Source organism: Phoca vitulina, unplaced genomic scaffold, assembly GCF_004348235.1.
Source record: "Phoca vitulina isolate PV1807 unplaced genomic scaffold, GSC_HSeal_1.0 scaffold9, whole genome shotgun sequence".
In the NCBI taxonomy this organism is placed as follows: Eukaryota; Metazoa; Chordata; class Mammalia; order Carnivora; family Phocidae; genus Phoca; species Phoca vitulina.
The window spans coordinates 25197510-25212467 of NW_022589712.1; positions in this window are offsets into that span (position 1 = coordinate 25197510).

Sequence of the window (14958 nt, forward strand, 5' to 3'; positions counted from 1 at the left end):
ACTGGAGACTGATAATCAACTGAGCTAAAAAGGCACCTTCTTCTCAATTTTAAAAAAGGAAAAAGAAATTGCAACAGAATGGGAGTTGAAAAGCACTCTAAAATTGTGAGTGAATATCCTGGTGTGCTGATAAGCCACCATATATCACAGATGGAAAACATAATGAAAAGCCAAAGAATGTTAACAACCATCCATTAAATAAGTCAGAGACTACAAGCAACGTCTTTTCAGGAAAGAACTCAGGAAGTGAAATGAGGAACAAAAATGAATACCTCCATTATTAATAAAATAATGACAGTGGAAGCCAGATTAATGGTTAAGGGTCTGGCTGGCAGTATCCTAGGCTTCCAAGAAGCCAGGATAATGCTCTGAATATAGGCAATACTTTGGCTTTCATGTTTCCTTTATTTTTCCCAATTCGCATCACTTGTTTCCATGCCAAACAGGAGTTATGGGATATTAGAGAGCAAGGTAATACAATAAGAATGTTAGTGATGATGGAAATGTTTTATACCCACACTGTCAACACGGTAGCCACTAGTCACATGTGGATATCGAGTCCTTGAAATGTGGTTAATATGACTGCAGAATTGAATTTTAAATTTTATTTAATTTTAATTAAATTTAAATACCCAGATGACTTCCAGTTTCTGGTCCTAAGAAGCTTGAAAAGTCACCACTCTATCTTAACAAGTAAAAAGCTGAACAAACAAAAATCAAGTTTTCTTAGATTCATAAGAGAAGTGACATTTGCAGGGCAAACTGCTGTCCCCTAAATTGGAAAGACTGACAGGAGGATACAGAGAATCACAACCTACCTGAGCAGAAACCAAGGAATTGCAACATCTAGAAACCAGTACTCAAGTAGGAAAACGTAAACTATAATTGACAAATTGCTGGAGACTCAATGTGAACAAGTCGAGAGATAAAAACTCTAGGGGGACCTGGTCACTGGGAGTGAGGGGGAAACCAGTCATTGGAGGGAAGGGGGGCACACTTGTAAGTTTTTACCTCCAGGAACTCTACTAGGTTCTCACAGTGAATATGGGAGGAATATCCCCTCATGCTTCCAGCAGGGGGAGGAGAAAAGAAATCATTTTGAATTCTGCCAGAGTATTCTGTTCTTGACAAGGTCTGCCCTCAGGAAAAACTATTTAACCAGAGCCTAACCTGCCAGGGCTTTATCAAAGCCTAATGATCTGAAGGAAGGAAAATACCCAACTTCAGCTGACTCCAGTCTTCCATATGGAAGAAGGAAAATACTCCAATTCCACTCCACCCTAGCGATCCTGCTGAGAAACGGTGAGGTTCACAGTCGAGTGGCACAGATTCACTAAAAGACTGAGACCTAATCATAATACCACCATATTACTAAAAAATTATTTTGAGTTATTTTTACCCAGTACACCACATCCAGCCACCAAGAAAAAGCTACAATACATAATAAAAAGCAAAAAGCACAATGTGAAGAGATACAGAAACATCAAAACCAGAGCTCAGATACAGCAGAGATGTTAGAATTATCACACCAGGAATTCAAAACAACTATGATTAATATGTTAAGTGTTCTAATGGATATAGTAAACAGCATGCAAGAACAGATGGGCAATGTAAGCATAGAGATGGAAATTCTAAGAACACAGCCAAAAAAAAGTTGCTAGAGATTAAAAATACTGTAACAGAAATGAAGAATGCCTTTGATGGGCTTACTAGTAGACTGGACATGGCTAAGGAAAGAACCTCATAGTTTGAAGATACCTCAATAGAAGAAAAAAGGGAAAGAAAAGAAAAGAAAAAGGAAAAAGTCTGACAGAATAGACTGTTTAAGGACTGTGGTACAACTACCAAAAGGAGAATATCAAAATACCTTTTGGTAGATATTTTCTACAAAATACCTTTTGGGAATACCAAAAGGAGAAAAAAGAGAGAAAGAAAATATATTCAAAACAATAGTGACTGAGAATTTCCCCAAATTAATAATGTCAGACACCAAATTGCAGATCCAGGAAATGTATTCAATTATGTATGCTTATGTGTAAGTGTATATATATGTTTACATTGAATTACAGCAATGATACAACAAACAGGAGGGGAGAATTAGGCTTATATTGTCATTAGAAGGTACTTGCCCTACCCAGGAAGTGGTATAGTGTTATTTGAAAGTGGACTTGGATTAGTTATAAATTTTGCAAAATTTAGGGCAACCACAAAAAACAAGTAAAAAAAAAAAAAGGAAAACTGATATGTTAAGAAAGGAGAGAAAATGGAATCATATAAAATGCTCAGTTAGAATCACAAATGGTAGCAAAAAGTTGGAAGAAGAAAATAGGAACAAAAAATAAGGGCAACAAATAGAATACAGTAACAAATACAGTAGATATTAATTCAAATATATCAATAATCAGTTTGAACATCAATGGTCTATATGCACCAATTAAAAGACAGAAATGGTTAGAATGGATCACAAAATAAGACCCAGCTATTGGTTGTCTACAAGAAATCCATTTTCAATATGAAGACACATATAGATTAAAAGGATTAAATGGATGAAGGATTCTAACACTAATCAAAAATAAATAGGAGTAGCTACATTAATTTCAGACAAAGCAGATTTCATAGCAAAGAAAGTTTTCAGGGATAAAGGGGGCATTACAAAGTGATTAAGGGATCAATTCTCCAAGAAGATATAACAATCCTTAACATGGGTGCATCTAACAGAAGAGTGTCACAATATGTGAGGCAAAAACTGGTAGAAATGCAAGGAGAAATAGATAAATCCACTATTATAGTTGGAGACTTCAACTTACTTGTGTCAGAAATGGACAGATCCAGAAGGCAGAAAACCAGTAAGGACATAGTCGAACTCAGCAGCACCATCAATCAACTGGATATCATGGACATATATAGACTACTTTATAAAACAGCAAAATACACATTCTTCTCAGGTTCATCTGAACGTATACTAGGATAGACCACATTCTAGACCATAAAACATACCTTAACAAATTTAAAAGAACAGAAATCATAATATGTCTGCTCTCAGACTACAACAAAATTAAACTAGAAATCAGTAACAGAAAGATAGCTAGAAAACCCCAAAATACTTGGAGGGTAAATAACATCCTTCTAAGTAACACATGGGTCAAAGAAGAAATCTCAAGAGAAATTCTAAAAATTTTTTTTTAAAGATTTTATTTATTTATTTGACAGAGAAAGACACAGTGAGAGAGGGAACAGAAGCAGGGGGAGTGGGAGAGGGAGAAGCAGGCTTCCTGCTGAGCAGGGAGCCTGATGCAGGGCTCGATCCCAGGACCCTGGGATCATGACCTGAGCCGAAGGCAGACGCCCAATGACTGAGCCACCCAGGTGCCCCTAAAATATTTTTAATTAAGTAAAAACAAAAAATTGGGGGAGTGCAATGAAAGCAGTGCATAGAAGGAAATTTATAACACTGAATGCATATACTAGAAATGAAGAAAGATCTAAAATCAATCATGTAAGCTTCCACCTTAGGAAAGTAGAAAAACAAAGAACAAAATAAATCCAAAGTAAGGAAAATAAAGGAAATAATAAAAATTAGAGCAGAAATCAATGAAGTTGAAAAGAGGAAATCACTAGAGAAAATCAATGAAGCCAAAAGCTGCTTCTTTGAAAAGATTAATAAAATTGATAAGCCTCTAGGCAGGCTAAGAAAAAAAGAGAGGATACAAATTACTAATATCAACAATGGAAGAGGGATATCACCACAGATCCCATGGACATTAAAAACAAAACAAACAAATAATATAAATAGCTCTATGATTATAAATTTTATAACCTAGATGAAAAGGACCGATTCCTTGAAAGATACAATCTGCTAAAATTCACACAAGAAGAAACAGATAATCTGACTAGGATTATATCCATTAAAATAACTGAATCAATAACTGATAATCTTTCAAAACAGAAAACACCAGGCTCAGATGAGTTCACTGGTGAATTCTACTAAATACTTAAGGAAGAAATTATACCCATTGTCTAAAATCTCTTTCAGAAGATAGAAGCTGACAGAATACTTTGCAACTCATTCTATAAGGCCAGCATTACCCTAATACCAAAATCAGACAAAGACATTACAAGAAAAGGAAGCCACAGACCAATATGTCTGATAAAAATAGATGCAAAAATCCTCAACAAAATATTAGCAAATCAAATCAAATAACATAAAAAAAGAATTATATGCCATGACCAAGTGGAATTTATCCCAGGTATACAAGACTAGCTCGACATTTGAAAATCTATGTATATAATTTATTCCATCAACAAACTAAGGAATAAAAATCACATGGTCATATTAATAGATGCAGAAAAAGCATTTGACAAAACCCAACACCCATTCATGATAAAAATTCTTGATAAACTAGGAATTAAGGGGAACTTCCTCAACTTGATAAAGAATAACTACCAAAAACCTACAACTAGCATCACACTTGATGAGAAACTCAAAACTTCCCAACTAAGATCAGGAGGAAGAAGGCAAGGATGCCTCTTCTCACCAATTGATTTTCAATATTGTACTAGAAGTCTTAGCTAATGCAATATGAAAAAAAGAGGAAATAAAAGATAGGCAGATAGGGAAGGAAGAAATAAAACTGCCTTTTTTCATGGTGACATGATCATGTATGCAGAAAATCCAAAAGAATTGACAAAACATGGGTTACCTGGGTGGCTCAGTCAGTTGGGCATCCAACTCTTGGTTTCAGCTCAGGTCATGATCTCATGCATCATGGGATCTAGCCCTGTGTGGGGCTCTGCACTCAGTGGGGAGTCTGTTTGAAAATTCTCTCCCTCTGCCCCCTCCCTGTGTGTGTGTGTGCATGTGCACACGCTCTCTCTCTCAGATAAATAAATAAATCTAAAAAAAAAAAAAAAAGAATTGACAAAACAAAAAACAGAAAACGACTCCTTTAACTAATAAATAATTATAGCCAGGTTGGAGCATACAAGGTAAATATACAAAAGGCAATTGCTTCCCTAAATACCAGCAATAAACAAATGGAATTTGACATTTAAAACACAATACCGGGGGTGCCTGGGTGGTTCAGTTGGTTGAGCGTCTGCCTTTGGCTCAGGTCATGATCCCAGGTCTTGGGATCGAGCCCCACGTCAGGCTCCCCACTCAGCGGGGAGCCTGCTTCTCCCTCTGCATGTGCTCCTGCTTCTCTCTCTCAAATAAATAAATATAATCTTAAAAAATAAATAAATAGGGGTGCCTGGGTGGCTCAGATGGTTAAGCGTCTGCCTTCGGCTCAGGTCATGATCCCAGGGTCTTGGGATCAAGCCCCGCGTCGGGCTCCCTGCTCAGCGGGGGGCCTGCTTCTCCCCCTGCTCATGTTCTCTCTCTCTCTCTGTATCTCTGTGTCTCAAATGAATAAATATAAATAAATAAATAAATAAATAAATAAATAAATAAATAAAATGTCTTTCTAAAAAAAAAACCACACACAATACCATTTATTTATTTATTTATTTTTTTTTTTTTTAAAGATTTTATTTATTTATTTGAGAGAGAGAGAATGAGAGACAGAGAGCACGAGCGGGAAGAGGGTCAGAGGGAGAAGCAGACCCCCCGCTGAGCAGGGAGCCCGATGCGGGACTCGATCCCGGGACTCCAGGATCATGACCTGAGCCGAAGGCAGTCGCTTAACCAACTGAGCCACCCAGGCGCCCCACAATACCATTTATATTAAGACCCCCAAAAATGAATTATTTAAGTATAAACCTAGCAAAATATGCATAAGATCTGTATGAGGAAAACTACAGAACTCTGATAAAAGAAATTAAAGGACTAAATAAATGAAAAGATATTCCATATTCATAGATAAGGAGACACAATATTGTCAAGATGTCAGTACTTCCCAACTTGATCTATAGAGTCACTCAATTTCAGTAAAAATTCTCTATTTTGTGGTATTGACAAGCTGATTCCAAAGGAAAGGCAAAAGATCAAAAATACTCAACACATACTGAAGGAGAAGAACAAAGTTGGAAGACTAGCACTACCCCACTTCGAGACTTACTATAAAGCTACAGTAATCAAAACAGTGTGGTATCCGTGAAAGAACAGACAAATAGATCAATGGAACAGAATAGAGTGTGCAGAAGTAGACCTACATAAATATAGTAACTGATCTTTGACAAAAGAGCAAAGGCAATATAATAGACAAAAGATAATCTATCCACAGACTTTTCATCTTTCACACACAAAAAAAAACCCTCAAAATTGATCACAGACCTAAATTAAAATGCTAAACTAGAAAAGTCCTAGAAGATAACATTGTAGAAAAACTAGATGACCTTGGTTTTGGTAATGACTTGGCACAGTGCATGAAAGAATTGGTAAGTATTTCATTAAAATTAGAAATTTCTGCTCTGTGAAAGAAAGACACTGTCAAGAGAATAAAAAGACAAACCACAGAATGGGGAAAAAACATTTGCAAAAGACGTATCTGATGAAGGACTGTTATCAAAAATGTACAAAGAATACTTAAAATTCAACAATAAGAAAACAAACAACCCAATTAAAAATGGGTCTATGACCTGAATGGATAGCACACCAAAAAAGATACACAGATGACAAATAAGCATGTGAAAAAATGCTCTGTCATGTGTAATCAGGGAAATGCAAATTAAAACAACAATGAGATTCCGTTACACACCTATTAGAATGGCCAAAATTCAGAACATGAGCACCAAATGCCAAGCAACTGGAATTCTCCTTCATTATTAGTAGGAATGCAAAATGATGCAGCCACTTGGGAAGATAGTTTTGCAGTTTCTTACAAAACTAAATACACTCTTATCATACAATCCAGCAATTGTGCTTCCTGGTGCAAAACTGCCAAAATTTGTAAGTAACAAGTCTTTCAATAGGTGATGGATAAATAAAGTGTGATTCATCCAGACAATGGAATATTATTCAGTACTAAAAAAAGAAATAAAGTATCAAGCCATGAAAAGACATGGAGAAAACTTAAATGCATATTACTAAGTGGAAGAAGCCAATCTGAAGAGGCTACATACAATTTGACTCCAATGATATGACCTCTGGAAAAGGGAAACTATGGAGACAGTAAAAAGATCAGTGGTTGCCAGGGGTTAAGGGTGAGGGAGAGTTGAATAGTCATGTACAGAGGATTTTTAGAACAGTGAAATAGTTTTGTAGGATAGCATAATTGGTTTATACATACCATTATACATTTGTCCAAACCTATAGCGGACACAGCACCAAGAGTAAATCGTCATGTAAACTATGGACTTTGGGTGATAACTGTATGTCAATCAATGTAGGTTCATCAGTTGTGACAAATGTACCACTCTGATGAGTCATATGGATATTGGGAGGCTTTGCATGTATGGGGCAGGGGAATGTGAGAACTCTCTGCACCATCCTCTCAATTCTGCTGTGAACCTAAAACTGCTCTAAAATATAAAGTCTATTAAAAACAATAGCCACAGATGGGCTACTATAGTGGACAGTACATTTTTAGAGCTTTTTAGCAAAGCAGGATAGAAAGCAGTTTGAGGAGTAGGTCAGAAAAGTCTAGACAGATAAATAGGACTACCCTCACATCTTCCTCCTTCTTGAGGCTTATGTGTTGGCCACTTTAGCTGTAGAGCTCCTGGGTTCCAGAGCACTTTGTTCTTAAGAAACTGTTTTTATACTCACTCATCATCCTACAACATCGCTACCAAGTATATCTTTATTAAATAGATATGTTTAAAATCTCAACCTATGTTAACAAAGCTATGGTATAATTTTATTTTAAATTAAGTTACTCTGAAACTAAAAGAAGCTCAAAATGAATGGAGAAACTAAACAGTTAAGCAATTTCGTAGGAAGATTATTTATTTTACAAACCGATAGATTATTCATATGAGTTAGGAAAATACTCTAATTTGACTGGTAGTGGTGGAAAGTCATTTTTTAACGATGGAAATGGAAAAAACAATACAGATTTTTAAATGAGAGTTTATTTGATTTTCCTTTTGCATAAATGGATTTTATGTACTGAAAAAGTAGCTAATTTTGATAGATATGACTGGAATTGGTTTTACAACTGATGGCTATTGGAGCCAGCTTTCTCATTCTAATTTCTTTTCTGAAACTTCCAATTGAAGATGACATCAATATTTATGTGAACTGGGAAAAAGAACCAAGGCACAAGGTACATAAAACTGATTAATGTAAATGGGAGAGGAAAACCCTAAAACCAAATCTAATGATCCATCAAACAACAGTCAGTCTTCTTAACACTGTGAATGCTGCCAATTTAAAGTAACAACTTAAATTACATAAGATACCGGAGGATAGCAAATAGGTTGCTCTCAAGAAATAAAGTATAAAACCTTATTAATATAAAAAAGCAAAAGAATAAGAGTGAACTCTTAGAACAAAACTGGCATCATTCTCCAATTAACTGAGTACCTTAGAGAGGATTGTGTGCCTGTGTGCTATATTTAAATTAGCTTTACTTGTAAAATCGCTACATGCCACAATTCAAAATGCAGCTGAGAAATCACCCTGTTTGACGTACAGATGATAACCTAATTCCAACTATTTTTATCTACTTTGTAATTCAAGTGATGCATGCTGTATATTATTTCCCTGAGTCAAAATTATATTTAGAATTAAAATTGGTTTTATATAGTTCAAGTTATTGCACCCGAAAGCAATGAGTCATGCACCAGAAGTACACAGATTTGGGAGGCAAATATGGAACCATTAACTGCTCAGCAAGAGCTTGCTCAGCCCCTTAGCTCTAAGAATAAGCTTTAAAAATACTGTATAGTTAATGTGGGTTGTAACAAGGTCACCTCTGTTCCTTTTCAAAGGTGCCATGGGCTTCTTCGTCTTCTACCTTAAAGCCATGGGACAGAATCAGGCTTGAAGAAAGTTGCAGACAGCTTTGTGTTATGTCTTATACTGCACCTCATATGTGAAGGTAATGATACTGACCCATCTTTCAGGCACAGTTTTAAGTTATTTTTCCGTGCAGTGGAGGTGGGGATTCATGGTCCTTGCACACATTTTTTCCTCTATTACCTCATAACCACAATGTAAAGGCCATTTTATTTTATTTTATTTTATTTTATTTTATTTTTTAAATTTTTATTTAAGTTCAATTTAGTTAACATCTAGTGTATTATTAGTTTAAGGGGTAGAATTTAGTGATTCATCAGTTGCATATAATACCCCGTGCTCATTACATCCAGGGTGTAGAGGCCATTTTAAAAGATGATGAGGGAGAGAGGGAGGGAGAGAGAGAGAGAGTAAGAAGTGAGAGAGAGGCTGGCTGGCTCACACAGATTCTTAACCCATGACCCAGGCCTCATTGTCACATAGTTCTAACCAACTGGACTGGACTACTAGCCATCAAACAGCCTGCAGTGATATATGTACCTTTTGCAAGAGTCGCTTTCCACTGTCACAGTGACACTGGAATGGAAGATAGGGGAGAATTCACGTTCAGCAGGCACCTACTCTGTGCTATACATTGTGCTCATTTCTTTTTATAGGTCTTTCATTTAATCCTTACAAAAGTCATATGAGAGAAGGCCACTTCACAAATGTGAAAATAGAAGTCTGAGCAACTAAATGTCTTTTCCAAGGCCACAAAACTGTTAGGAAAAGGGGCCAGGATTGGAAGACAAGTAACTATGACCATGAAGCCACTGTTCTGTCATCGGGAGCTCATGGTATAGCTCCGAATCACTCCCATGTGTTTTGTTCTCCACAGTGCTTACAAAGAAGGAGGGAAAATGTATTACCAAGAGTGAGATCTCTGGTGCTCCTCTTTAGACACGAGTTCCTATGAAAACTGTATCAAGCGCTTTGAAAACCAAAAGGGTCTCATAAAATCACATATTATTTGGGGAATTAAAAAAAAAAAAACTAATTTCTTACCCTAATTTAAAAATACCTTTATTTTCCACCAACATAAGATGCCCCAATATTTGATCATTAAAACCAAATCACATAAAGATATGCATAATTATTTCCAATTGATGAGAACTAAGAAAAAAGTAGGAAAGCACACTCAAGATAAGTCATACTCCAAATCACAAAAAAAAAGAGTCAAATATGAGACATTTATCTCTGAAAGGCAGCACTCAAAAGTGCTCAATATGAAAAATGCTACTTCCAACTGTGACAGAGCTCCTTGTCAGAATAATTTTCCTATCCAAAACAGACCAATTCTACTAAAAAAAAAAAAATTAGATAACATTACAAACAAAAATATTTGAAGATATCAGAGATTCACCAAGACATCAGGATTTGAGAGGCCAATATTCTAGAGAGAAAGCAAAGCACAGAAGTGAACATGATCATCTCTGCTACATTTCTTCTTAAAATATTTGCCTATTAGTGAGTGGCATGGGGCTAAGAAACCAAGCGGAAAATGGCAGCCTAGAGGTTTAAGCAAATCCACAAGTCTGTAGAGACCAAAATGAATTACAAGGCTACTAAGCTAGTCAAAAATAAGGGACCAAGATTCTGGAGAAAAGGGAATCACATGGAAGGAAATTCAATATTTTGACATTTTTCACCACATTTTCTCTCTTTAGCATTTAAAAAATACTAAGCTACATAAGGTGAGAGCCAGAGAAGTCAAACAGAAATCTATAGCTAAGAGGCTAAAAAGCTATTTGAAGATTTCTGTAATAGAATCATGCTGGAGACACAAAAATTGAAGAATACTACATATTGAAGATGAGAGACTATAAAAAATTCCCCAGACTTTCAGTTGGGACCTATGAAAAAGTAGATCCAGGAGTAAAGGCAAACCAGAAGTACATCAGCACAAGAGGACACAAACAGGACCTGGAATCATCTTAACCCGTGATTGAATTGAGATGATCTTCCATGCCTCTAACTACTGGGTGAAAGTAAAGCCAGTCCTCTCTGGAAGAAAATAAAATAATGTAGTCACAGAATGTCTGGCATTCAATCCAAATTTACCAGGCATACCAGAAGACAGGTCCAAATAGGCAAAACCTAAAATAAAAACACAGACAGTAGAAACAATCATACTACAAATAAACATGAATTTGGAGTTAATCAGACACAGAACTGGGGGGAAAAATCATTGTGGTTACTATATTTAAGAAAATAGGTAAGAAGATAAAGAATGCACCAAGGAATTGGAATCTATAGAAATGAGACAATAAAATTTTAGAAGTAAACAATAAAATAACTAAAAATAATAATTCATTAGATTCCATAACACATTACATACACCACATATGAGGAATAGTAAAGATCAGTACAATATATCCAGTAAGAAAAAGGATGGAAAATATGAAAGAGATTATATGCACATGAGGAAAGAGTTTAACATGTCTCTAATTGGAATCCCAGAGGAGACTACAGAGAGAATAGAGCAGAAGCAATATTTGAAAAAGGGGTTGCCAAAATTACATAATATCATCAAGTCACAGATTCATGAAGCCCTAAGCAGGACATACGTAAAAAACAACAGCAACAACAAAACACATAATTAGACACTGAATATTTGAACTACCAAACAATGAGGATAAAGAATATTTTAAAAGGAGCCAGAGAAAAAGTTACATTACTTGAAAGGAGAAATAATAAAACTGACAGTTAACTTTTCAACAGAAACTGAATGAACTAGGGGAAAAAATAATTAACAACCTTCAAATGTTGAAAGAAGATAACTGTCAACCTAGAATTCTATACCAGCAAAAATAAAGGCCATATTTTCAGACCAAAAAAAAATCTGAGAAAATCTATCTCCAGGAGATCCACATGAAAAGTACATTTTCCTGGCAAAAGAAAAATAATCTCAGAGACAGGAAAATGCAGGCAGAAAAGAAGACCAAGGAAAAAGCAAATAGGCGGGTAAGTATAAATGAATATTGATTGTTTAAAACAATATTAATGCTTTACAAAGTTTAAAATACATACTGTTACATACTTGAAAAAAGCACAAAGGTAGGAGGAAGTAAATGACATGAAAATGATTAAAGGACCTCATATCTTCCATAAAGTGGCAAAAGTACTTAATTATAGTAGACTATAGTAAAGTATGTTGTACTCCTAGCCACTAAACCTCTAAAGTAATTATTTAAAAAGCACAACTAGGGCGCCTGGGTGGCTCAGATGGTTAAGCGTCTGCCTTTGGCTCAGGTCATGATCCCAGGGTCTTGGGATCAAGCCCCGCATCGGGCTCCTTGCTCAGCAGGAAGCCTGCTTCTCCCTCTCCTTCTCCTGCTCCCCCTGCTTGTGCTCTCTCGCTCTGTCAAATAAATAAATAAAATCTTTAAAAAAAAAAAAAAAGCACAACTAAAATATAGCTAACTAATAGAGACAGAAGTGTAATCATAAAAAATTTTTATTAATACAAAGGAAGACAGGAAAAGTTAAAAAAAACACAAAATGGGAAAATGGATATAAGATAGTAAATGGTCAATTTAAACCCAAATGCATCAAATTATATAAAGTTTAAATAAACTAAAAGTTCCAATTAAAATACAAAGATTATCAGACTAGATTTTCTTTAAAAACCCAACTTTATGCTATTTAGAAGAGACACCTTTAAATATAAGGGCACAAAATATTGACTATAAAAAGATGAAAATTATCTACCATGAATACATTGATCAAGATAAAATCAACCTAACTTTGCTATTATCAACCAAAGCAAACTTTAAGGCAAAAATTGCTAGAGATAGAGGATCGTGTCATGAAAATAAAAGATTAAATCCATCAAAAAGATGTAACAATTCTACAAATGTATACATATAGATTAAAAAATTATAAAGCAAATATTAATAGCACTGAGAAAAAGTAGAAAAACCCACAAAATTAATTGGACCATTTAGTATATTTCTTTCAGTACATAATAGAATAAGAAGACCCCCCCAAAAAAACAACTGATAGAGATATAGAAGATTTAAATAACAAACTGGACCTAACTGACCTATAACACTATTCCTCATTACTCTAGAGTCCACTTTTTTTTTTTTCCAAATCCACATGAAACATTTGCCAAAGTGAACCATATGCTCAGAAAAAAATTCTCAAACATTTCAGAAGATATAAGTTTTGCCAACTATATTTACTGACTGGAGTAAAATTAAGCCAGAAATCAATAGGAAAGAGAATTAAAACATTCCGAAATGTTTGGAAATTCACCAATACTTTTCTAAAATCTAAAATAAAGAAATAATTTAAAGGGAAATTAGAAAATATTTTGAATTGAATAATATCAAAAAAGTGACACATCAAAACTTGGACGATGTAGCTAAATTGGGCTTTGAGGGAGATTTCTGATAATAAGTGCATATATTAAAAAAGAAGGTGGCAAAAAAAAAAAACCCAATGATCCAGGTGTCTACTTCAAGAAGTAGGAAAAGAACAGCCAATTAAATATAAAGAAAGTACAAGCAAAGAAATGATAAAGAGCTTGGGGCACCGGGGTGGCTCAGTCAATTAAGTGTCTGCCTTTGACACAGGTCATGATCTCAGGGTCCTGGGATTGAGCCCCGCATCGGGCTCCCGGCTCACCAGAGAGTCTACCTGTCCCTCTGCCTCTGCCCTGGACTCATGTTTGTGCACTCTCTCTCTCTCAAATAAATAAATAAAATCTTTAAAAAAAATGGTAAAGAGCACAAATTAATAAAATAGAAAACAAATGTACAACAGGGAAAACCAATAAAATTAAATTTCCTGGAAATGATACACTCTAGCAGGAGTGAAAGAGAGAAAAAAAAAAAAAAAGATACAAATTACCAAATTGTAGGGGAAGGGAAACATTGCTCCATACCTTAAAATCATTACAGATAATGAGAAGAATATTATGAGCAATTTAATGCCAATACATTTGAATAAATAGCTAAAATACACCAAAAAATTCTTTAGAGAACACAACTCACCCAATCTGACACAGGAGAGAGAGAGTGAATCTGAATAGCCCATTAAATGAAACATATCCATAATAAAAAAAACCTTTTGCAAAGAAAATTCAAAGTGCAGATATCTTCGTTATTGCATTATTTCCAACATTTCAGAAGGGAAGAAAAAAAAAAAAAACAGCAATCTTACACAAACTAATGAAGAGAACCAAAAAAAGGGAGAACATTTTCCAAGTTGCTTTTTAGGCTGGCATGATCTTGACATCAACACCTGGCAAAGACATTTAAGGAAAGGAAAATTATAGTCCAATTTTTCTCATGAATATGGGTGAAAAGTCTTGAACAAAATATTGGCAAATTAAATCTAGCTATATATAAAAGGGATTATAAATCACAACTTTTTATTACAGAATGTAAGATTTTAATACTCAAAAGTTAATGTTGCTCAAGTGTTAACAGAATAAAGGAGAAAAATATAACCATCTGAAATGATAACAGTTCAACTGGTAAAATTCAACATGTTCATGTCAAAAATGTATAGCAAGTTAGGAATAGAAAGAAAATCTCAACCCGATTGAATATATCTCTAAAACTCTTACTGCAAAACTCATACTTAGCTAAATATTAAAAGCTTTATTTTTTCCATTCAGATACAAAAATAAGGATACCCGCCACCAACTTCTGTAAATTATGTTACGGTTGTTCCTAATCAATGTGATAAGGTAATAAAATGTAAAATGATGAAAAATGAAGAAACAACTATCACTATTCATGGTGCTATAATTGTGGACTTAGAAAACCCAAAAGCATCTACAGTAAGCTATTAAAATTATTACATGAATTTGGCAAGGTTGCTAGATGTTAAAAACATATAAAAATAACATTTGTATATACAAATAATATATACAAAAATAATAAAAGTGAAATGTCAAATTGATACTGTCTACAATGCATTAAACATATCAAATGCTTAGAAATCGAATGCTTATTGAAATAAAGGAAAGCCTTTACATTAAAAATAACAAAACATAAATGAGG